This window comes from Tachypleus tridentatus, chromosome 7, assembly GCF_004210375.1.
Source record: "Tachypleus tridentatus isolate NWPU-2018 chromosome 7, ASM421037v1, whole genome shotgun sequence".
Classification (NCBI taxonomy): domain Eukaryota; kingdom Metazoa; phylum Arthropoda; class Merostomata; order Xiphosura; family Limulidae; genus Tachypleus; species Tachypleus tridentatus.
Window position 1 is genome coordinate 143,930,056 of NC_134831.1, and position 23,494 is coordinate 143,953,549.

Below are 23,494 nucleotides of genomic sequence, written 5' to 3' on the forward strand. Positions count from 1 at the left end.
TGTGTGCTCAAAGCAAAAGAGAAAAAATGTACTATTAAACATATGATAAAGTAGTGCATGAGAGCAGCAGTTGTCACAAGGTCAGTCCAAATACGTGCACGTCCTATTTAATAAGACTGTGATATTTATGTATTATTCGAATTTAAAAATCTAATATATCAAGTTTCAAAGAAAGGGAAAAAAATCTTTCAAAATCATATTTATGAATGTTTCGTTAACAGTAATATTTAACGTGGTTAGGCTACGACCCCATTTTACTGTTCTTTATAGTTTGTCTATTTTAGAGAAGCTTTATGTGTCCATTGCGGTGAATCGAACCACAGATTTTAGCATTTAGAGTTCGTAGACTTATTGTTTCCTCACCGGGAAACAGGTTTTTACAGAAATAGTACTTTATTCACAAAAAGAAAGTTGTATTTGTCATTGAGGGACAAGGGAAGGCCATATCTTGATATATACATGTCAAACCTGCGCTATAAAACAGTTGAGGAAAAAAGTTATTTGTTTTGGAATTAAGCACAAAGTTACACAATAGGCTATCTGTGCTCTGCCCTCCACGGGTATTGAAACCCGGTTTTGGGTTGGTTTGTTTTGAATTTCGCGCAAAGTTACTCGAGGGCTATATGAACTATCTATCTCTAATTTAGCAGTGTAAGACTAGAGGGAAGGCAGCGCTAGTCATCACCACCCATCGCCAACTCTTGCGCTACTCTTTTACCAACGAATAGTGGGATTGACAGTCACATTATAACGCCTCCACAGCTGAAAGGGTGAGCATGTTTAGTGTGACGGGGATTCGAACCTGCGACCCTCAGATTACGAGTCGAGTGCCTTAACCACCTGGCCATCCCGGACCTATCCGGTTTTTAGCAGTGTGAGTTCGGGGACATGTCGCTGTGTTACTTGTGGGCTTCAGGAGAAAAAAAACAAACACTAAAAACGTCAGACCTGATTGTCAAGATTTTATATTATTTATAAATATCTGTGGCTTTTTTACAATTGAGATTTGTTAATTTTTCTTATTCTTATTTTTATTACTGAATTTTAGTTATTTGTTTTCTCATCTTCAGTTGTGGGTATACCATATTTTATATATTTTTTTCATTTGATTTACTTTTAGATATTCATCAATTTTAATGATTCTGATGTTCTGTTTTGTTGATTATTTGGTCAGTTTTAAAATCAAAACAGACTTCACAGAACTTGTATTAAATAGTCTGTTTCAGAACACACTAACATTGGGCTATCTGCTGTATCCACCGCAGGGAATGGTTTGTTTTTGAAATTCGCGCAAAGCTACATGAGGGCTATCTGCGCTAATCGCCCTTAATTTAGCAATGTAAGTGAAAGACTAGAGGGAAGGCAGCTAGCTGTTCATCACCACATACAGCCAACTCTCGAGCTACTCTTTTATCAACGAATTGTGGGATTGACCGTAATATTATAACGACCCCACGGCTGAAAGGGCGAGCATGTTTGGTATGACGGGGATTCAAACCCACGACCCTCACATTACGAGTCGAGTACCTATATGGCCATGCCGGGTCTGCGGGGAATGGAACCCCAGATTTCACCATTGTGAGTCAGTAAATCTACCACTGCCTCATCGGGGAACTTTGAATTAAGTACAAATAACATACTTAACAAAATCGTATGACGGGGATTCAAACCCACGACCCTCAGATTACGAGTCGAGTGCCTATATGGCCATGCCGGGCCTGCGGGGAATGGAACTCCAGATTTCACCATTGTGAGTCAGTAAACCTACCACTGCCTCATCGGGGAACTTTGAATTAAGTACAAATAACATACTTAACAAAATCGTATGACGGGGATTCAAACCCACGACCCTCAGATTACGAGTCGAGTGCCTATATGGCCATGCCGGGCCTGCGGGGAATGGAACTCCAGATTTCACCATTGTAAGTCAGTAAACCTACCACTGCCTCATCGGGGAACTTTGAATTAAGTACAAATAACATACTTAACAAAATCGCACTCTATAACTCAGTTGAAAAGTTCTTCGCTGACAGGGTTTACAGGTATAAATAAGCCACGTAAAAATTGTTCGACTAAACATTTTACAAAAGAGAAATTTGAACAGGTTTTTATCACATAAATACGACGTGATACGAATTATGATATTTTTTTGCTTTAGAGCTAGAAGACAGAAAGAAATTAGAGTTCGAGCAAATTAACAAACCAGGTTAAACATTACGTAGTAACAATATGGAAGTGCAGTTAGCCTTCACTGGGTCTGAAAAACGTAATTTAGAAAAAAATGCAAACGTGATATATTGTCAGTATAAAGAAAGACGTTGATTATATTTTTAACAAAAGGTTATATCTTTGATTTTATCTGAAATCCCGAACGATACAAGTCTTCGAGTTTTTAAAAGTAATCACGTGTATAAGCTGGAAACAATAAGAAGTCTTTACAACTTACAAGCGCAAATGATCCAACAAACAATAAAGTATACTGTACACGGACTTTAAATATGCCGCTGATCGTAAACACACGATTAACAACAATTACATATCCTTCTGTACATTGTTAACGAACAAATACACAAACATCAAGAAACACGCTTTAACAAAATGAATTTAACTGCAAAAAATATATTGTTAAAATATAATATGCCTTATACCAATGTCTTATGACGAGTATAATTAATCAAAACTTACGTAATTAAAAGGGAATCGTTCTAATTATATGAACAGTTCACAATTAATGTTTGTCCCTTTACGTTATATGAATTCAAAACTTTCCAAATTATTGATCACAAAGAAAAATAACAATACACATGAAGCTTCATTTATATTAATTTTCCCCCAAATATTTCATGGTATGACTTGTGAGAAAACGTTCATAAAGTTATACTAAAACACGTACACTTTAGTTTCAGTTTTAATGCAATCTCAAAAACCACTGTTCCATTTTCATGTGATGAAAACATCCTGACAGTTAAATAACTCTTCTCCATTTCACACTCTAGTTATCAGGAATACCAAGAGGGGGCTTAACGTCATTTCGCAGAAACACTGAACAGGTCAAATGAATCATTATTTTGAATTTTTTTTCTATCATCATAAAATTTCGTCCAAGAGTCATTACACTTGTGAACAATATTTTTCAACTATATGGGCGAGACATGGCTCAGAAGTTTAGCGTGAATCCGAAGATCAGTGATACGTGTCCCCTCATTACAGATTCACACGCTGTATTTTGTGGGCGTAGGTATGTTAAAACCTAATATTCAGTCAGAAAAGAGAAACGGTGAGCGTTGAGACTAGCTAGCTTCATTCGCTCCGGTGTGTCATATAAATATTATCTTCTAATTTATTTCACATATTCGCGCCAGGCTACGACAAACAACAGATATCACCTTTATTGCTAATAAAAAAAGTCCTTTTAAAATACTTTTGAAACATACACGTTAAATACTAAAGTATTTAAATACAAGAAATACTGACTGAAATAATAAATAGTGTTTGTTTTGAATTTCGCGCAAAGCTACACGAGGGCTATCTGCGCTAGCCGTCCCTTACTTAGTAATGTAAACCAAGAGGGAAGGCTAGTCATCACCACCCATTGCCAACTCTTGGGCTACTCTTTTATCAACGAATAGTGGGACTGACCGTCACATTATAACGCCCCCATGGCTGAAAGGGCGAACATGTTTGGTGGGACAGGGATTCGAACCCGTGACCTTCAGATTACGAGTCGAGTGCCTTAACCACCTGGCAATGCCGGGCCAGTAAATAGCGCAGAACATGCTTAAAAATAAGGTCTGTCAACATTTGTAAGCAAAATCATTTTATTTCACAAAATAAATGAAAATATTCATGTTTATATGTTTACAAGAATTCGTTTCCAAAACTCAGGCAACATATATTTACCAACAGGACGCTTCCCACCCGTGCTCTCAACAGTTGACGTTTATAAATTATTTAAGATTTCAAGTAAACATGCTGGCGTTAGTAATTGTTTCTGTAATAATCGCACCAGTAAATAATTATAGGTCCAGTAATAACGTGAAGCGAGAAAAATTAGTGCCATTTTTATCATCCCCCCTTCATTATTGCAAGTGCAAACGCCCCCTCCCACATTTAGCATTAATATCAGTGTTATCGAAGACGATAGAACTTTTATTGTGAACGTCAGCATTATTAACGGTCCGTTATTACTTAGCGCTAGATTTAACAGTTATCAAACATTAACCGTAACGAAAGGTTTAGCTCATTGAATAAGATTAGAAACACAAGTTCATAAAGTTGGTTTTAGTTTTGATCTATGCAGTTAGCTTATTTTTATCAGAAGATGTAGAAAAGAGCGAGATACAATTTACAAAGAAAATTGGCGTAAAACAAAAATAATTTAACAAACAGGATTTCATTATACAATTACGACAGCCAAGAATTATTTTCTCATTCATTATTTAAAACCTGTGAAAACATTATTTTTAACATTCGTCCTAAAACCTGTACCATGGAACAAACACATACAGGGAAACTATGAAATGTATACACACACACGTTTTCAATGAAGTTTTAGCATGCTGTTGGTATTATACAGCTGGTACTACAGAATATATTTCAGAGACAGCTGAAGTTAATCTAATTTTTGTTTGCTTCAAAGTAAGACGTCAGTAATTGTTCTACGTGAAACAACTGTACACTTAATTTTATTCTACCCTGTATAAGTGACAATCACAGTGATTTACGCTTATTATACTATTATTGATATCGTTGACGTTTCATAAACATAAAAACTTTTTATTTACAATTAATATATTAAAGGATAACCACCTGACTTATCTTTAAATCACAGGAAGTCCTACAATGATATAAGAGAACAATTACAATAAGTAAACGCTACAAATAACGGAAAACAAGCCCTTGGTGCACTGAAATTGACAGAAATATGTACTCTAATAAATGTAACAGACGATTTATGCAGCTGCTATTCCGAGATCAATTTACATACTTGTAAAATTGAGATTAAACAGCATACTTAATGATTTTCACAACGTTATGTAGATGACATTATTGACTTTAAGTCGAGAGCTTACATAAGTGAAAAATGCTCATATTAAATGTTTTACGTGAATAAGTGTGGGTACAGTCAGTTCTAAGTATCCTTTTAAATGTTATATGATAGAACGTGATCACGTGTCATTTGTTCTGGGGTGGTTTAATCCTGATTGAAGTATATGCGATATATACATTGTTCAAAAATAGTTCTATAAACATATGCTCTCGTCTGCTACATAACGTGCACGTATGTTCTATCTCGGATATCCTCCGCTTTCACTCAGTGAGTCTACAGTCTACACCTTTCTCAGTCAGACCTGTTAAATCTAAAGCGCCATTAAATACATGACAGAACTTTAGGGGCATTCTTAGTGTACAGTTATTTTTTTAGGTTTAAGAGAAAAACACAAAAACTAAACATTGCTCACGGATTAGCAACGGTTATTTTATTAACATAACAGTCCGTCTGATGCCATTTCTTTAATCACGTGTGGAACGTTTGTTTGTTTTTGACATACGACATGAACACTTATAAACGATAGATATTTAAGAGTACTCTTGTAAAATGTTACTACACAAAGAAGTTACCCCAGAAATAATGAAGATTAATTCAGAAGCAACTGGAATTCCAAAGAAATATGTCTAAAGAATAGGTATTGTAACAGATGATGAAAAGCGTAAAAATTCTAAAGTTTTACGTTTGTTACTTTTGTAATACATAACGTTAAATAGCTTACCATTCACCTATCCTGGAGGAAAAATCCTACAAAGTAGTAACTACCACTGTAAACCTACTTCTGTGTTTCAAGAAAACACTAAATTGATATAAGTAGATAACACAAAGCTGAGGTGATGCTTGATAAAGCACGTGAGCTACCAATTCCTGATACCTACACCCACAAGCCGTCCTCGCGCACGCCAACTAACACTAAACCACAAACAAGTTTATTTCTGAGGCAGTACTTACAGTCCAACTTCCAACACATATTGGCCTCCTTCCAAAACATGCAGGTTACTTTACAAGAAAAGTGTGACACACGAGCATGACGTGGTCATCACCATCCCCCATCAAGGAAACAGATCATTGCTTCGAAAACGCGGATGGTCGACCCACCTACTTTCAAATTAAACTAGTTAATAAAACATCTAAATAAATTAACCGTTAACACATTTTAATTTTCTTCAAGCAATACCCTTGAAAATTTATAACATAAATGTTCTTTCTGTCAATGAAGTCGATATATTAATGAAATTACACAGGTATTTATATATCAAAAACATAATTTCAAAACTTATGGTCATAACAGCTATTTCACACATTACTGTTATTTGTCTCTACATTATAACACGTAGGGTCTGCAGTTACAAAAACTGACATATGAAATATATCTATTTTTCACTGGATTTTTTTCTTTTGGATTAGTTTGTTTGTTTTAGATTTTGTGCAAAGTTACACAAGATCTATTTCTACTGACCGTACATAATAACGTCTCAAAGACTGAAAGGGTGAGCGTGTTTGCTAGGATGTGGACTGAAGCCCTCAACCCTTAGATCGCCCCTAACCACCTGGCCATGTCACACCAACTTCAATTTAAAAATAATGAGTCACTGTATTAAATATGTGAAGAAACACCTCAATAAGGTTTATCATCTGTAATATAAAAGGAGAACAAAGAAAAACTATAAGTCTCCTTGTTCGGGTACCATAATTTTACAAACAATGTTGATAACATTTATTCATGATGAGAGCCATATTATGAAATATGAATATCAAAAGTAGTTGAATAAGCAATCAAAATGTTTCTTCACATCTTGCTGAAATGTACATCTGGGGTTGTAAAGATTTTTCCAAAAATGTAACAAACCAAACATGTATCATAGTTGGCACTAGTAAAGACACTAGCCATTAATTAATCAGCCTCTTATGTGGACTTGTGTTAAGTTTTCACCTTCACATTTAAAAAAATTTATGATTTCAGAGTTTGCAGCTGAAATTATAATTAATATATCATCAAGCCGAGGAATCATCTTAATTATTCAAGCTCATTTTTTATCACTTTATGATATAAAATTTTGTGCAACAATACACTATAAAAACAAATATTCACTACAATTGTAAACATTCGTCTCGTATGCCTTAATAACTAATGATATGATGAAATGATTTTACGGCCATCAAATATTACATCTCGGGTTAAATGCCAGCTTTCAATTACAATTAGTTAATACCTTAGTTTTTGAGAGTAACTGTGTCTTAATCAAGTATATACATTCACATAAGGTAAAAAAATTGTGGAATTTATCAAATTTAATAAAGATATTCATATAGTTGTTAGCTTATATCTATCTATACAAGATCAATACAATATAAACCATGAAAGAAAAGATTTACAAATAATGAAATGCAAAATATAGTACTTCATTGGCTGAGTTATTTCATGTGTATATTACTCAATACTTAAAAGTGGCATTAAGATCATTTTTTCTTTCTCTAGATAGAAAAAGAAAATGTTTACTTTTCTAATTTCGATATAGAAAGTACATTTATAATGACACAAATAATTATATAATGCTTATGTAGAAACATTTTCAGACTGCCCTTTCTTATTGCAAGAACACGTTGAGCTATTTTCGACATAAACGGAAGACATGGTGATGTTCTCTGCCAATTACTTTCTTGAAAACAATTAAATTTGTTTACAAATAAAACTTCACTGCAAATTACAGTTTTTATCTGCTCTATGTGTGCATGCTCCTAACATACTACATACCCTCATATATGTGTATTCAATTTGATGCATAAAAAAGGCAACCTCATTACTATATGATTCAGTATAAAATATTTGTTGTAGTAAAATATTACTTTACTGACATTTGAAAAAGATATATGACTATATCAATGTCCTTTCATGATTTTATTATCTCTACAGAATATGGGTTAATACTGAGCATTAATACAGGGTGTTCGGAAAGTCACTGTGCACTTTTTTCTGTTAATAAATATATAAGTGCACAGTGACTTTCCAAACACCCTGTAGAATCATTATATCTGGCACACATGCAAACATTCTGTATATATGATGGATTTTAATCAATTGATGGTGCAATCTAACAAACACTATAGACTATAAGGTTACATTTACCACATTTCATAATTCATTAATTTAGAAGGGTAACTGTGAATAGGTATTATAGTAAATTCATAAATTTTTGGAATCATTAGCATTTGAACTAAGAATTCATTTCTTCTGAACATTTGTTCAAATAAAAAAAAACCTCATTGTTGAATGAACAGAGAAATTGTAATATTAACAAGTAAAAACACGTGGACTGTGAAAATTTCTCAGCTTGCACCAAAGTTCAAAAATAAAAGGATAATACTGGACCATTAAAGTGGAAAATTCAATGTGGAAAATTATAACATTATCTTAATCAACAGTATTTAGTGTTTTAAAAAATTTGAGAAAATATAAAGATATTTACCATAAATTCAATAGTTGGAAAGAGTTGTTTTGAACAATAAATAAAATGGTGCCATCTGTTGTGCTGAAATACATGTTAATCACCACAATTAAGGCTTATCAAATATGGCACCATCTGCTGAATGACACCACAAGGAAAGATCCATAAAAATGTTCACACTTTGGGTATTAAAAGAGTCAGATAATTAGAAAAATAATTACGGATGTGCAACAGCCATTTCTTTATAACAAAATAGTTTTAAATAGAAGTACTTTCTTCACAACTTTCACAAGGGCTGTGCATGAGGGTTTGATTATATATTTACTGATGTTTAAATGTAGTACTAAAACACTGGAGTTCTAAACATTTTTTTTGAAATAAAGAACAACATTTTTAATAAATAAAAACATTACAGTTTATATCAGTAAAATTTACAAATATTTTGAGTTGTGTAGATTGAATCATCTTGATAAAATGAGATGCATATAAATATAGAGCACAACCTAAACAATTTTTTTCATACAGTACTACCCAGAAATAAATCCTTCTATTTTTTTATACGAGATATGAACAGTACAGTTACTAATTACTAACAAAAATAGGCACCCATAGGGTGGTGTTTTTGCAAGTTGGAGAAATTACTGATGATTGGTAGACTTCTTACCTGATTCATATCAAGTTTTAAAAATGAAAGTCTGGTAAAAACCTAGGCAATTAGAAGTCTATCACATTGATTTCCATTTCTGAAAAGATGAAGAAAGACATTTTAATATTACCATGAACAATAATTGGGATGTTTTAATACATGGGTTTTCCCATCTTACTACAGAAATATGTAAGGGTGATATACTATCCTGTAATATTAGATTTTTTTCTGAAGAAATTAAAACTAAGTTATGCAGCTTAGCTTATAATGCTCAGAATCCATCTATTGCTACTTTTGTTTTTGAAACCATAAGCACGCTTAGGAGTGACACTTGCCTCAATAATTTCAACTATACTTGTCAAATAGTAACTTTGTTGAGGATATTAATATGCTGGGTACAACTAATATTTGTGAAAACATATTTTATTCAAAAAATCTGTATTACATAATTCAATAACAAGCAGTGAATTATGACAATGCAAACAATGATAAAAGCTATAAGCTTTTGTTTGAATATTTAAAGATGGTAAAATAAGAATAACAGTTTCAGGATATATTAAAAGAATGAACAATTAAAAAGAAACCATGCACACAAGGGATGTTAAAAGTTCAAACATAATAAAAAATTAAGTTAAAGCATTTATCATACTTTCAATACAATGTATGTTTGGATTTGTAAATAATCAAGCAGGTGCTAAGAAAATATCGCAAACTGAGTATCCAAAACAAATAGTAATAAACATGTTAATGCCAATACAAATATAACTTAAAAAGTAGGATATATGGTTATGTTTATCAAATCAAATTATATTTCCTCCTAAATGTAGTTACACTTGCAGTAGTTTTTACCTACTAATGTACAAAATCCCTTCAGAAGAGACTATGATGTCACAAGAGAAACCTCAATATAAATATGTCAATTTTAAAGCTATTCTGACAACAGTGCCACATCATAAGCCACAATTAATCAAGTCAGTCATTGATCATACTACTTATGCATTGAAACATTTAAGGTATGAAGAAAGATGCAAACAAAGAACAAAAGATTCCCCAAGTTAAATGTTTAGAATCAATAAGGACTTGAATAAAATACCCATGGGACCAAATGGTATTCTGTCATCTAGTTTTTGTTAATATTTGTAAAACAATTTTTTTTAACACAACATATTTTTGCACAATTATGATGTTATTGTTTAACCACTATGGGCCCTGAAAGTATACACATTAAGAGAGAAACAGCTTAATTTTCCCTCTTCAATTAACGTTTTCTAGACATAGTATGCTATGTAAACTTCAGTAAACCAGTTCTATTACTGATAACATTTTTCATACAGCAGTAGTGGAAAATACATGTACAGTTGATAATGAATAAATTATGATTATTACTATGTCCATTTGTTTGTGTGATCAAATATAAACTGAAATACAGAATTATTATTTAAACAGAAAATGTTTTCAATTATTCTGGATGTGATTAATGTGTGCAAGTTTTTGACATAACTGAATAGACAATTTTCAATCTTATCCTTATTAATCTCTTGAACTTATTACATTATTTCTCAAACAAAGCTCTGGTTAAGCCCTTTTAAAGTAGCATGTCCAGTTTTGGATTCTTTACTTTAAAAAGGATAATGAAACAGTGAAGGTGTTGCCTGTTAGCTGCTTCATCTTTAATATTTGGTAGTTTAAAAACCATGCTTATAAATGCAATGAGTGATGTTGAAATTGATTTTTCTGGCAGTTTGATGAAATATTCTGTGGAAAATTATCTTTTTTCACACAGTTCTCTTCATACAACAAAAGTACATTTTCTGTGCCAAACACACTTCAGAGTCACTGTCCTTTCATTAAGCATTAAACTTAACTTCTCCTATGTGATTATAAAATATTCGTAGTATCTCTTTTCCTTTTCTGTATGCTCTGAAACTAAGAATATGGTTTAAAAGTTTATTCTTGAATCTTGTTGTGTGGATTCTTTAGTCTGGTTTGAAACCTTGCTGTTCAAGTTTGGAGTGTCTCATATCAAGTCTGTCAATTTGACATAGGTGTATTTGGCTAATCTAATTGTGCATACTTTACTCAGGAAATTAGTTGACCTAGCATACTTCTGTAAGTCATTGTTTCACTGTCCTCCTGTAGTGACTAATGTTTAATCTTCTCTCTAGTATGGTAAAGATCAACTGTTATGAAGTTTCTTGTATCAAGTTTATCCAGATGTTTAGCATTTTCCAACTGAAGAGTCACAGACCAAACAAGTGCATGCTTCATTCAGATCTTCTACACATGCAACCTAATCACAGCTTGTTCCTTCTGTGCAATATCTTTCTTTGGAGCACTGAGTTGGCAGATGAGTCTATTTGAAGGGTCCCAGGAATTCTTTCTCTGGATCAGCATCTAGAATCTTTCTTTGCATCATTTCACATAAGTCTCATTTTATCATATTAATCTTTGCATGACTCATGTCATGGAGAACATCATTTGAGAAATTTCTGCCTCTTTCATCAAACTGGACTAATTTTAAAGTTGTTGGAGTAATTTCACTGACATTATGTATGCTTAATCCATTACAAACACTCCCAGGAATTCTTTCTCTGGATCAGCATCTAGAATCTTTCTTTGCATCATTTCACATAAGTCTCATTTTATCATATTAATCTTTGCATGACTCATGTCATGGAGAACATCATTTGAGAAATTTCTGCCTCTTTCATCAAACTGGACTAATTTTAAAGTTGTTGGAGTAATTTCACTGACATTATGTATGCTTAATCCATTACAAACACTGCCAGAACTACCACCATTTTGTTGTTTTCTTATAATTCTGGTTTTAATTACATTTTTTTCCTACTTTTGATACCAGTTTCGCATGCTTCTTTCTACAGGGTGTTCGAAAGTCACTGTGCACTTATATATTTATTAACAGACATGCTTCAATATAGAATACAGGAGGTAAATATGAATGACAATTGTAAACAATGTTGAAAGTGACCCCGTTGGCATCAATACAGACCTGGATCCTTCTTATTTTGTTTGTAAACACCGCTATCAGTTGCTAGCTTGAAATAGACTGAATAAAATATGATTACAAAACTGCACAGTGACTTTCCGAACATCTTGTAAAAGGTTTGGCTTCTAGTGTCTTGTTAAATCTCTTCTTCTGTGGACATCTTTAATCACAAGTCATAGTTAAAGCACTCTACTTGTTTTCGTTCTCTTCTAAAGTAATCTCTAGTAAAGCAGCCCTGTAAATGCAACTAAAATATTTTCTGCTTAATTTTTCTATATTATTCATGACAATTACCTTGTCAATTTTGTTTGTTTTTCTAATAAACTGATCTGGAAACACTTGGGACCACATACCAATTTCTCACTAAGCAGTTCTATTGTAGTTACTTCAAATAAATCTAGTGATGTTTTTCTTTGGGTGTTTTTCCATTTACAGATAACCCTATTAAATTACTAAGTAAACATTATCATTTAGATGTTAAGTCTTCTGAAACATCTGGAAAGCCAATTTCTTTGGACTCCTAAATGCATAATGTATGGTTTGAATATTACTGGATGTTCAGGTTCCCTTAACTGGAGCCTGTCATTAAGTGAGCTTTTCATATGAAACCATGAAGTCAACTTTAGACACCCTTAACCATCTTTGCAAAATGTGGAAATTTTCCCCACTTAAAAACAGAAAACCATAATGAATCAATATATTATCATCTTCAAAACTGGTAAGACACTGGTAAAGTGGAACTTTCTTACATCTGAATTATGATTTCCTTTTCTTTTATGTAAGAGCATTTGTAACCATTGTAGTTAGGTTTCAGATATATTTTGATCAATGTTTCCACATGACACCATGGTAGATAGGTGCTCTAGCAAGTTGTTATTGACTGTCACCTTCTTAAATAAACATGGCATGTTGGGCTTTTTTCATTGAAATTTGTCAAAATTTGTTCTTCTCTGGCATTTTTCTTATCAAATCCTTTGCTTTCTTGCCTAAAAATAAGCTGCCGTTACATATACCTTAATATTAAGAATTAAGTACATAAAATTACACAAATATACACATTACCTGGAAGTTTGTAATTAGCTGCATTGATTTTTGAGCTTTTCAGCCTCTTTATTATTATGTTTAAGTGTTTTAAAGTGATTATCTATATTTTCTTTTCCTCAACTGTTATATTTCAACTCAGTCTCACAGAAAAGGTACGATACCTTTCCCACATCATGCAGCTTCTGAATATATTTTCCAACAAAACCCTATTTTCTTCCGTGCCTAGTTACTTCCACTTTCACCTTTCCTTAATGTTCTTCTAAATTTACTTTATACTGACATGTTGGTCACTTTTTGTAAGTAGCCTTAGCATTTTCAAATCATGAAATGCCACTAGCAGAAACAAAGAGAAAGATTTTTTTTCTTTACACAGGTGTGCCCCTGCATATGGCACCCACAACACAGTGCACCAAAATTATCATTGCAGTTAGCAGTTCTATTCAATTTTAAAGGGGCAGGGGCATTTAACAAAAAGTTCACATGGGCCACAACTTTGCAAGAGCGAGCTTTCCATGCAAGAACAGATTATTATCTCAGGAAAAAAGAAAAGCCACAGACAATGTTATTAGTGTTTAAGATATGAATAAATGTTTTTCAGAGTAATACTAGGAGTCATCTTCAACTGAAAGTTTTATTTTTCTAACAGTATGATCAGCTTTTAGAATGGGATACCTTCAAATACAGGAGAATAAAGTTAATTTAAGAAATACATAAATATTTAAATGATAAGGGCTGACTTTGAGCATTGTATTTTAAAGTTTAGTGGGTATGACAGGTAAGATGGGTCATCAAGTCCATTGTGGTTAAATTATGTACTTTATTAAACTTATTAAAAGTATTATAACATGTTAAATAAGCATTTGGTTGTGCAATAATATATTGAACTTTAGGTTATGGGGTTATCTTGAAAATAAACTTCTATCACCTTTCTTGTCCTTATGGTCTCATTTTGGGATTACGAAATTAAAGTAAAAAGATAGTAAAACTTAAATTCTAAAAACGCCATTTATTTAATAATTGGTCAACAAATTTTGAACTTAAATATCAACCTGATTATGTACATGAAATTACATTATTATGACAGTTAATATTAGCTTATGTGAGTTTTGTTTACTACTTGGAAAGTTATTATAAAAACTCTATGAAAATTCAGTAAAAATAAGTTTACTTTAGCATAAGTCCTATATCACCTGTCACATAATATTTTCATTCATCTTCTTATTACACAGTTTGGTATGGTACTCTACTGACGATTGTTTATATCTAGCAGTAATACTGTCACAAGTGAGTCTAAATTCAGTATCTGCTACGTAATGATTATAACTTACACCGTAAACGTAAATATATACTTTCTGAAGATTTGGCCTACTAACAGTAACTAACTAAAGATCAAGGAACATCCTTCTATCATTCTTAAACTGTAACACATGATGTACTTTAGAGACATCTGGAGGACAAAAAGCAAAAGCGATAATTTAATGTAATTAAAGAGGCCTTTAATCTAAATTGGTTATATTTGATATACAACTAAGATGACATCAGTTAAAATAGTATAATTTTCAACAGTTATCGTAGACCCTCAAAATCTTGGTATTCCATTATTTTTATAAGAGCGTGTATCCAGATCTTTTTTGTAAACTTTTGGCAAGGCTTCTTTTAAAATATGTTCACTTTGTCCTTCTTATAATAAGGAAGTCTAGGTATTGGAAATTGAGCAGAAAAACAAACTATCAAAATAACAGTTGAGTTATTTATCCAGGTTTAATGAGTCAGATTCGACGTTCTTTGAACGGTAGAAAAAGAAAATGTAATGGTTCAGGAGTTATAAGGGACTGGATAAACTTTCCATTAAGTATGGAAAAAGACAGGGGCTCGAAGTATAGACTAAAATATTTTTAGGCTCGGCATGGCCAGATGGGATAAAGCACTCGACTTGTAATCCAAGGGTCGCGGATTCGAATCTCCGTCACACCAAACATTCTCGTCATTTCAGCTCAGGGGCGTTATAATGTGACGGTCAATCCTACTATTCGTTGGTAAAAGAGTAGCCCAAGAGATGGCAGTGGGCGGTGATGACTAGCTGCCTTTCCTCATGTCTTACACTGCAAAATTAGGGACGGCTAGCGCAGATAGCCCTCGTGTAGCTTTGCGTGAAATTCAAAAAAAAAAAAAAAACAACTTTGGAAACAAAGATCTGAATTTATTTTCTGAGAAACTTTAAAAATTTTTGAGTGTTTTGTTTCATGATTCAATGTGCTTTACTAGTTTCTATTCATTATATGGATATAGAATCAGCTTACCTTTGGTTTTGCTATTCATTTCTCCTAAAATAAACAAAAACAATTTATTTGTATTTTAAAATTGTCTGGATGGTTGATTCGGTTTGGTTTAAATCTCGCGCAAAGCTATACAAGGGCTTTATATACAAGCAGTCTTTAATTTAGTTCTGAAAGACCAGAGGAAAGACAGGTAGTCATCATCACACACCACCAACAAATAGTGGGAAAGAACGTCACATTATAACGACCCCATAGCTGAAAGGGTGAGAATATATGTTGGGACGGGAGATTTGAGTCAGCGATCTATAAACTGTAAATCGAGCTCCATAACCACTAGGCTATGCCAGGCCTTGGATGACTGAACACACGAAAAATAGTTATAAGGGTCTCTTTTGACCCTTCTAATTTCTTTGTTATTTGTATTAATGATATGGACATTTGAGTCATAGATATAATTTATCTAATTTTCTTAGTAATTACTGAAATATTAAATAAGGTTAACAACAGAAGGTTTCACATGTTATAAGAGTGACAATCAATTCCTTAACGTGGATATTGAGTGGTAGTGTGCTGCTCACTGGTTGCCTTCTTTCAGTTCAGCAATTGAATTAAGGACAGTGGCAGATAATCTCAATAAATTGGCCATAAATATGAAATACAGTATTGTGTTTACTGCTCACCATAGGTATCAAACATTGAATCTCAACATTATAAGCATTTAGTTCTATCTCTGAGCCACCAGAAAGCCAAAATATAAATAATAATACATGGAAAATTCATGTTTTCGTAAACTATCCTGAAAAACAATTGATAAATGTTTTATTATTTGTAACAATAAATTTTAGTATATATTTTTGTAATTTTAAACACATTTGTAGAACAAAAATACAACAGACTGATATAAGAATAAGAAAGTTGAATACGAAAAATCCCATACAAACGTTTAAAAATTTTAATTATGGAAATCTTCCATGGATATGCTTCTTCTTGCCATTTTAAAACTGTACATCTTAAGATTTAAACGAAGAAAAATAATTAGTTGTTTTCATGCAGGTGCAAACCATAATGTTACAACAACTATTAAAACTTACAAGTTTGTTTTAAGACAAATTCCTGACCAAGCAAAGTGAAATGCCATTCAAGGTTAGGAAATAATGGCATAAACTATTCTGAGAAATGATATTCAAATAACGAGATTTTTTTAGCTATGCAAAGCAGAAGGACACAAAATTCTAAATAGGAGAGTCTTCGGTATTACTTGTGGAAGCAGCGAATCTCTTAAAGTAGAGTATTTAGGTTAAGGCTGACATCTTTCTCTATAGCTTTTGAAAATGAAAAATGTGGTGTTGGGCAATGACCACCGGACTTAACCTGAGTGACGATGGAGAAAATACAGTTCTAAGAAAAGCATGGAATTTCAATATATTGTTATCATAAAATGTAATTAACTTTTAGTTGTAGAATATAACATGAAAGGAAGTTGAATTATCACACTGTGATACAATATCTCCCTCCATATTATAGTGAGGTTGTCCAATCTAATGCTATATTTTAGTCACAAAAAAGGCAAAGTCTTCCAGTTAGAAGCAAATTTCTATAGTTTATTATATTAACTAACACGTGGTTTGGGAGACAAAATCATAGTATTGTGTCTGCTATCCCATTAGTTCAAATATAAATTCAAAAGTACTGTCTTTTTCATAGTTCTCGTTTTTTTTATAATTTAAATATTACACCAATAAATATATAATCAAACTCTCACGTACAGTCCTAATGAAAATCGTGTTCCTATTGTGAGGAATGTACTTTTATTTTAAACTGTGTTATGTGATAAAGAAATTGTTGTTGCACTTACTATAGTTATTTTTCTAATTGTATAAATCTTGAATACACAAAGTATGAATATTTTAATGAATTTTTGTTTGTAGTGCCGTTTAAGAGATGGCGTTATATTGATAAGCCTTAATCACCACTTCTGGCATTGAGATCTTGTACTTTAACGGTATAGATGGCACTATAATATTTATTATTTCGATAACATAGATATATAGAAGATTACGCCATTGCTCCGTTTTAGTAAGATTACCAATTTTATTCAAGCCATTTACAAATCAAAATTAGAGTAAGGATTAATAACACAATATTATTTATTTATTTTAAACACCGATTATGTATTATTGTTTGTTATTTGAACCAATTTCACTGTGATTTACAAGAACTGGAAAACTAGCAACCTACTCTTCTTGTTCACACAGTAGGCCAAACAACTAGTGTCAATGGAGAAAAGCCATATTAGCATTTCTAAAAACTTATGAGTGAAAACAAAAAAGGATGTGTAATAACATTTCAACCACACGCTCAATACAAATAATAATAGCGGTTACAATTTCTCGTCTTCCTAATAAATAATAAAGAAATGCATATTTTTATTCTCAGTTTACAAAATATGTAACAATGACTTTATCGAACAACGCTACATGATTGTTAGATCTCCCAAAAAAATTGTTTTGGTTGTTGTCAAACGCAGATATACACAATTAACTGTCCTTTCTCTGCCTACCACGAATATCGAAACCCGAAATGTTAGCATCATGAACTCTTAAAATGTATATTTTTGTTGCAAATAAATTTGTGATGTAAACCAAGTAGCCATGGTGTACCCTCTATCTTCAGTTATTCACTAAAAATGCAGATGCTTTCAATCGATTATAAGGCGATTATAGCTCGCTATGTTAAAACAAATGTTTTTAAACATTCATTATCACTTTTATGTATTATTTTATTGCATTTTAAAATTAATTTTTTTAAATGATTCTACATCTACAGAGTAGCTGGATTTTGATTTTGATAAGCCACTATATACAACTGAATGCATACGTGTGTGTTTTATGAGATAGAATTAACGTTATTACTTCAACTAACTTGATCACATGCTTTGTAAAATGCGCATTTAAAACTTTTATAGCTTTTTAACTGTAGAAATTGTGTTAGATAATTTATCAAAACAAAAGAGAATTTGAATTTGACTAAAATATTTTGTTCTGATGCAGTTAAAATTAATCATTACTTTTTTACCTTAGTTCACAAAGTACAAACGTACCACAAAAATTTGGGCTTTCAGGCACCACTTAAATAAAACAAAATGACTAAATACTACTATTAGCTAAACTAAATGTGTGTGTGAAGTATAATGGCAAGCACAGATAAATTTTGTTGCAGTAAGGAAGAAAACCTATTTTTCCTTTCATCCTGATAAATTAAAGAAATTTATTAAAGGAGTAGTGATGGGTTGATGAACTTAAAAGAAATACATCAAAAAACAACAGAATGTCTTACTCCAACCAAACTGGAGATGCATTATCTTCAGTCATATACACAAACATATAGAAACAGATAAAAGCGTTTGTATATAAACAAGAAAAGAAAATGGAAGCATTAGTCCACAATAATGCACAAAGTATAAAATGTTTAATAAAACAATATATTAAACCAGTTTTAAAATGCTACTATTTAAATATATAGTTAAATTAATAATTTTCCTTTCAGGCTTTACACAATTCACTAAATGTTCAGGCATGTATATGTAGAACTAACTTATTGCTGAATAAAACTACATGTGTCTTTTATTGACATGTTACCTTTATATATAGCTGAATTTTGATACAAATACAAGGGTGGCTCATTCATAAAAGGATGGGGTATATTATCAACCATTCACAGTGTTATTAATACTTTCCACCTACGTTTTCTTAACACCATGGAATGCTTTAATAGTAAACACTTTGCATCTATTTTTTTGAGCTTATTTTACTAATGCGTTTCAAAACCAAAATATCGAATTATTTCTGCAAGTAATGCCTGATATTTTTGGCAAATACTGTACAATACTCAGTCAGTAATGATATAGTTGTTGTTGTTGTTTTGAATTAAGTACAAAGCTACACAATGGGCTATCTTTGCTCAGCCCACCACGGGTATCGAAACCCGGATTTTAGCGTTGTAAGTCTGCTGACATACTGCTGAGCCACTGGGGGGCAACGATACAGTCATCCTTTTAGTGTAACACGAAATTATATGCCTTCAAAACGACCATATTTTTATTGCATCTTTGGAATGAGTGATTTCTTTCAAACAAAATCATAGCAAAAATATCCTAAAGCTAATTTTATACGCATGGTCCCCTTGTCCTAACAATATATCAGGACTTCTATATAAAGTACTTAAAACAACTGTTGGTGAGGTATGGAATTTATTTTAGTACAACGTTTCATCCCTAACAATGAAACATGATCACGGCAATGTTCAAAGTATATCTTGTAATATGAATGTTGTATGTGACCATGTCTTAATATTGAAAGTGAACTGTTGTTACCAAATAAGTTTACTATTTCACCAACAGTTGGCTCAATAACTTTATAAATATATGCGTAGTGTATATATATGTGTGTGTATATATATATATATATATACTCGATAATTAAACTCGTAACTCTTTGAAAATAAATATCACACTTCTTAATACTTTTTCTCATATAAATGTCCTGTAATATGTCTTACAGTTTATTAAGTCTCTTCTATACTTTTTCTGACTTAATAGTTGCTGTTTTTTTCCAGTCCCAATATTTATATTGTTCATGTCCAGATATAGTGTGTGAATTTCATTCTGTTTCCGTTCAAAAAAACTTATATCAACTTGTGTTCCAGTTCTATCATGCATCATTTTAGTTTGAACATCCGTCAGGATACAAGATACACACGTGGTATACTCAGGCAAAACTGAGTTAACTTTAGAGGAAACAAATGGTTTAACAATGTATCTCAAGACTGCTGGTATGGGTATTAAAACTTTTATTAAAATAAAGTATAGAACCTGAAGATGACCTAAGAAGGTCGAAACGTTGTTCTCTACTTTATTTTAATAAAAGTTTTAATACCCACACCAGCTGTCTTGAGATACATTTTTACTTCAAATAAATGATTTAATCACTAGACGCTTTCTATTATCTTTACTTTTTAAAACGACAAAAACATATTTGTATCAGTTACAGTTTTCAACACGCAGTGTATGAACACGTTTCAGAAAATATTAGTCAGTACTGTGCCGATAGTCCTAAACTTCACATTCGACTTTTTTTTTTTTTTTGAGCAATAAATATGGAGACATTTCTCCTTAATATTATTTGGTCCTATTTATTATCAGGGTGATTAATATTCTAGTTATAAAGTACTGCATTTTTGGTTTAGCTAGCCTTAGAGTATGTCGTGGTCTACCACTGTGAAGATGCTAAGTGGATCTGTTGTATATGCAGAGAGGGATGTACGGAAGGAAAAATGTTAATTTTATTTAGGTTAATTTGTCAATTATTGTTGAATTAACACTAGTTTTAAAATAAATGATATTTGAAATAATTCAAACGTTACCGGATTTTCATTAAATTTATATAACAAAGAAACAAAACTAGGTACTTACCTTTTCACCAGAGTTGACGCTGTAACAATATGACAATATGTATCTTTACTGCCTTAGGGTATTTTCGTGTTTGTTTGTTTTTTAATTAATTCCCTCTGAAGGGAGAAAGTACAGAATGTTTAAGTACATTGTCAAGCATTGAAGTACCCCATATCTGCAAAATTCAAAGCAGACGAGAATTTTCTCTCGTTGTTAGGGTTCATCAAGTTGGGTGAGATACGACACACCCACACACACAATTTGTTTGTTTGTTTTTGAATTTCGCACAAAGCTACTCGAGGGCTATCTGTGCTAGCCGTCCCTAATTTTGCAGTGTAAGACTAGAGGGAAGGCAGCTAGTCATCACCACCCACCGCCAACTCTTGGGCTACTCTTTTACCAACGAATAGTGGGATTGACCGTCACATTATAACGCCCCCACGGCTGAAAGGGCGAGCATGTTTGGCGCGATGAGGATGCGAACCCGCCACCTCTCGGATTACGAGTCGCACGCCTTAACGCGCTTGGCCATGCCGGGCCCCACACACACAATAATGACTAAATGTTGTTTGTCTTATCAAATTGCGTAAACAACTTCAAGGTGTAAACGAGATTAGGCTGATGCATCGTGACGTTTATTAATTTTTATGAGTTATTCATGGTTTAGGATAAAGGAAAGGATAAATAACACAAAATTACTTATTTAATTTAAGAACATTTATTTAATCATTATTTATTTATTTTTACTTAAATGACTATACTCATTATTCAGGCTGATTTTTTTCTAAAGTGAGGTCTTCCAGTAGCACAGCGGAAAGTCTGCGAACTTACAATGCTAGAAACCAAGTTTTGTTACCCGTGGTGGGAAGAGCAGAGATCGCTCATTGCGTAGCTTTGTGCTTGACTACAAACCAACCCACTCAGAGTGAGTTAAGTTACCAAAGTGCCAAACTGGAAAGAACCGCACTAGTAATTTTAAAAACTTAAAGGAGGCGAAAGTAAAAAGAAAAACAAAAAGTGATGTCTACAGCGCTGTGTTTTCTCCACCTAGTGTTGACGAAGTCTTCGCCTAATATCAAGGCTGAGATAAAACAGACCCAGTATTGACTGAGACACTATATGTGTTATCAAACTTCATTAAACAACTGTTATGGTGTGAACTAGATTACGTCAGTGAAGAACGATATTTTATCAGTTTTAAGGTGTGTATGTTTTCTTATAGCAAAGTAGCATCGAGCTCTCTGCTGAGTCCACCGAGGGGAATCAAACCTCTGATTTTAGCGTTGTAAATCCGTAGACTTACCGCTGTATCAGCGGGGTACTTTTAAGATGGTGTAGGAGGTGTATGCTTTTTTATTGCAGACAAGTGTGTGTGTGTGTGTGTGTGTATGTGTTTTATAGCAAAGCCACATCAGGCTGTCTGCTGAGTCCACCGAGGGGTATTGCAAACAAACTATGTATAAATGGATTTTACAGTTGTTGTTTTCTTTTTCAAAGAAAAATCTCAGAATAGGAAAGATCATACTACTGCAAAACCATTTTTAATTTCTCAATGTCAAATTTTGAAAGTACAAATAAAATCAAGAAGCCTAGAAGTCAGCCAGAAGGTCAAAGCTCAACATAAAGAGTAAGTTTATTTTTGCATCGACTTTATTGTAGGAACAAAGTCATATATATAAAACACCAAAGTCATTTGAGTGTGGTTTCATATTAAAAACAAACAAACAAACACTAATCATGAGGAAATACTGACGTTGCATTAAATTAACAAATAGAAACAAGTCACTTAATGGTAGACCGTTTAGACATTTAATATTTAAATAATTTTCTAACATTTATTCTCATAATAATAATTAAAGGATTTGTGTAAGTTCAACACAAAGCTACACATTGAACTATCTGTGCTCTTACCATCACGGTAGTGGTTAAGGCACTCGATTCGTATTCTGAGGGTCGCGGGTTCGAATTCCCGTTGCACCAAACATCATTGCCCTTTCAGCCGTGGAGGCGTTATAACGTGACGCTCACTCCCACTATTCGTTGATAAAAGAGTAGCTCAAGAGTTAGCGGTGGGTGGTGATGACTAGCTGCCTTCCCTCTAGTTTTACACTGCTAAATTAAGGACTGCTAGAGCATATTATGTCTTGAAAATAATATACTCGTAGTAATAAACGACATCGAAATGAAACTACTCACCTAAATGCAAAAAAAAAAAAATGTAAAAACAATAATATCATAACATCAAATGCAAAGATGTTTCCAACAGAAAACATATTTCGTTTGTAAAATTCAATAAATTATACAGAAGTAAACCTGTATCAGAAAACGTAGTAAAATAACTTTACTTCTGCTTAAAAACAAATCACTTTCTAGTAAGGCATACTTCAGTTACACTTTACTGGATAATTTTATCAAGAAAAAATCTTATTAACAAACGTGGTTCAAACGACTAGGCTAAGAGAATTATTGTGGGATCGATAACATTCGTTTATACGTCCCGTTAGTTATATTTGAGTGAAGAAATACAGAACAAAAGTCTTAGAGAGGATTGAATTTATTCTATGGTGTGACTT

The 23,494-nt window shown here is 32.6% G+C and overlaps 1 protein-coding gene across 14 annotated transcripts in view; it reads right to left on the minus strand.

The window, feature by feature from the left end:
• The window catches only part of LOC143256808 (endonuclease/exonuclease/phosphatase family domain-containing protein 1-like), a 44,261-nt gene extending 29,625 nt beyond the window's left edge, over positions 1–14,636 (minus strand). For 5 of the 14 annotated variants that reach the window (XM_076514516.1, XM_076514519.1, XM_076514518.1 and 2 more), the window contains exons 1-3: positions 14,522–14,636; positions 9,161–9,239; positions 5,772–6,148 (exon numbers count right to left, since the gene is read on the minus strand). The gene's annotated coding sequence lies outside the window, so the exon portion shown is untranslated. Of the gene's footprint in view, positions 1–5,771; positions 6,149–8,517; positions 8,581–9,160; positions 9,240–14,361 lie in introns of those variants that run through there. The other 9 variants (XM_076514515.1, XM_076514513.1, XM_076514511.1 and 6 more) reach the window with 7 other exon arrangements.
• Positions 14,637–23,494: the final 8,858 nt, after the last annotated feature.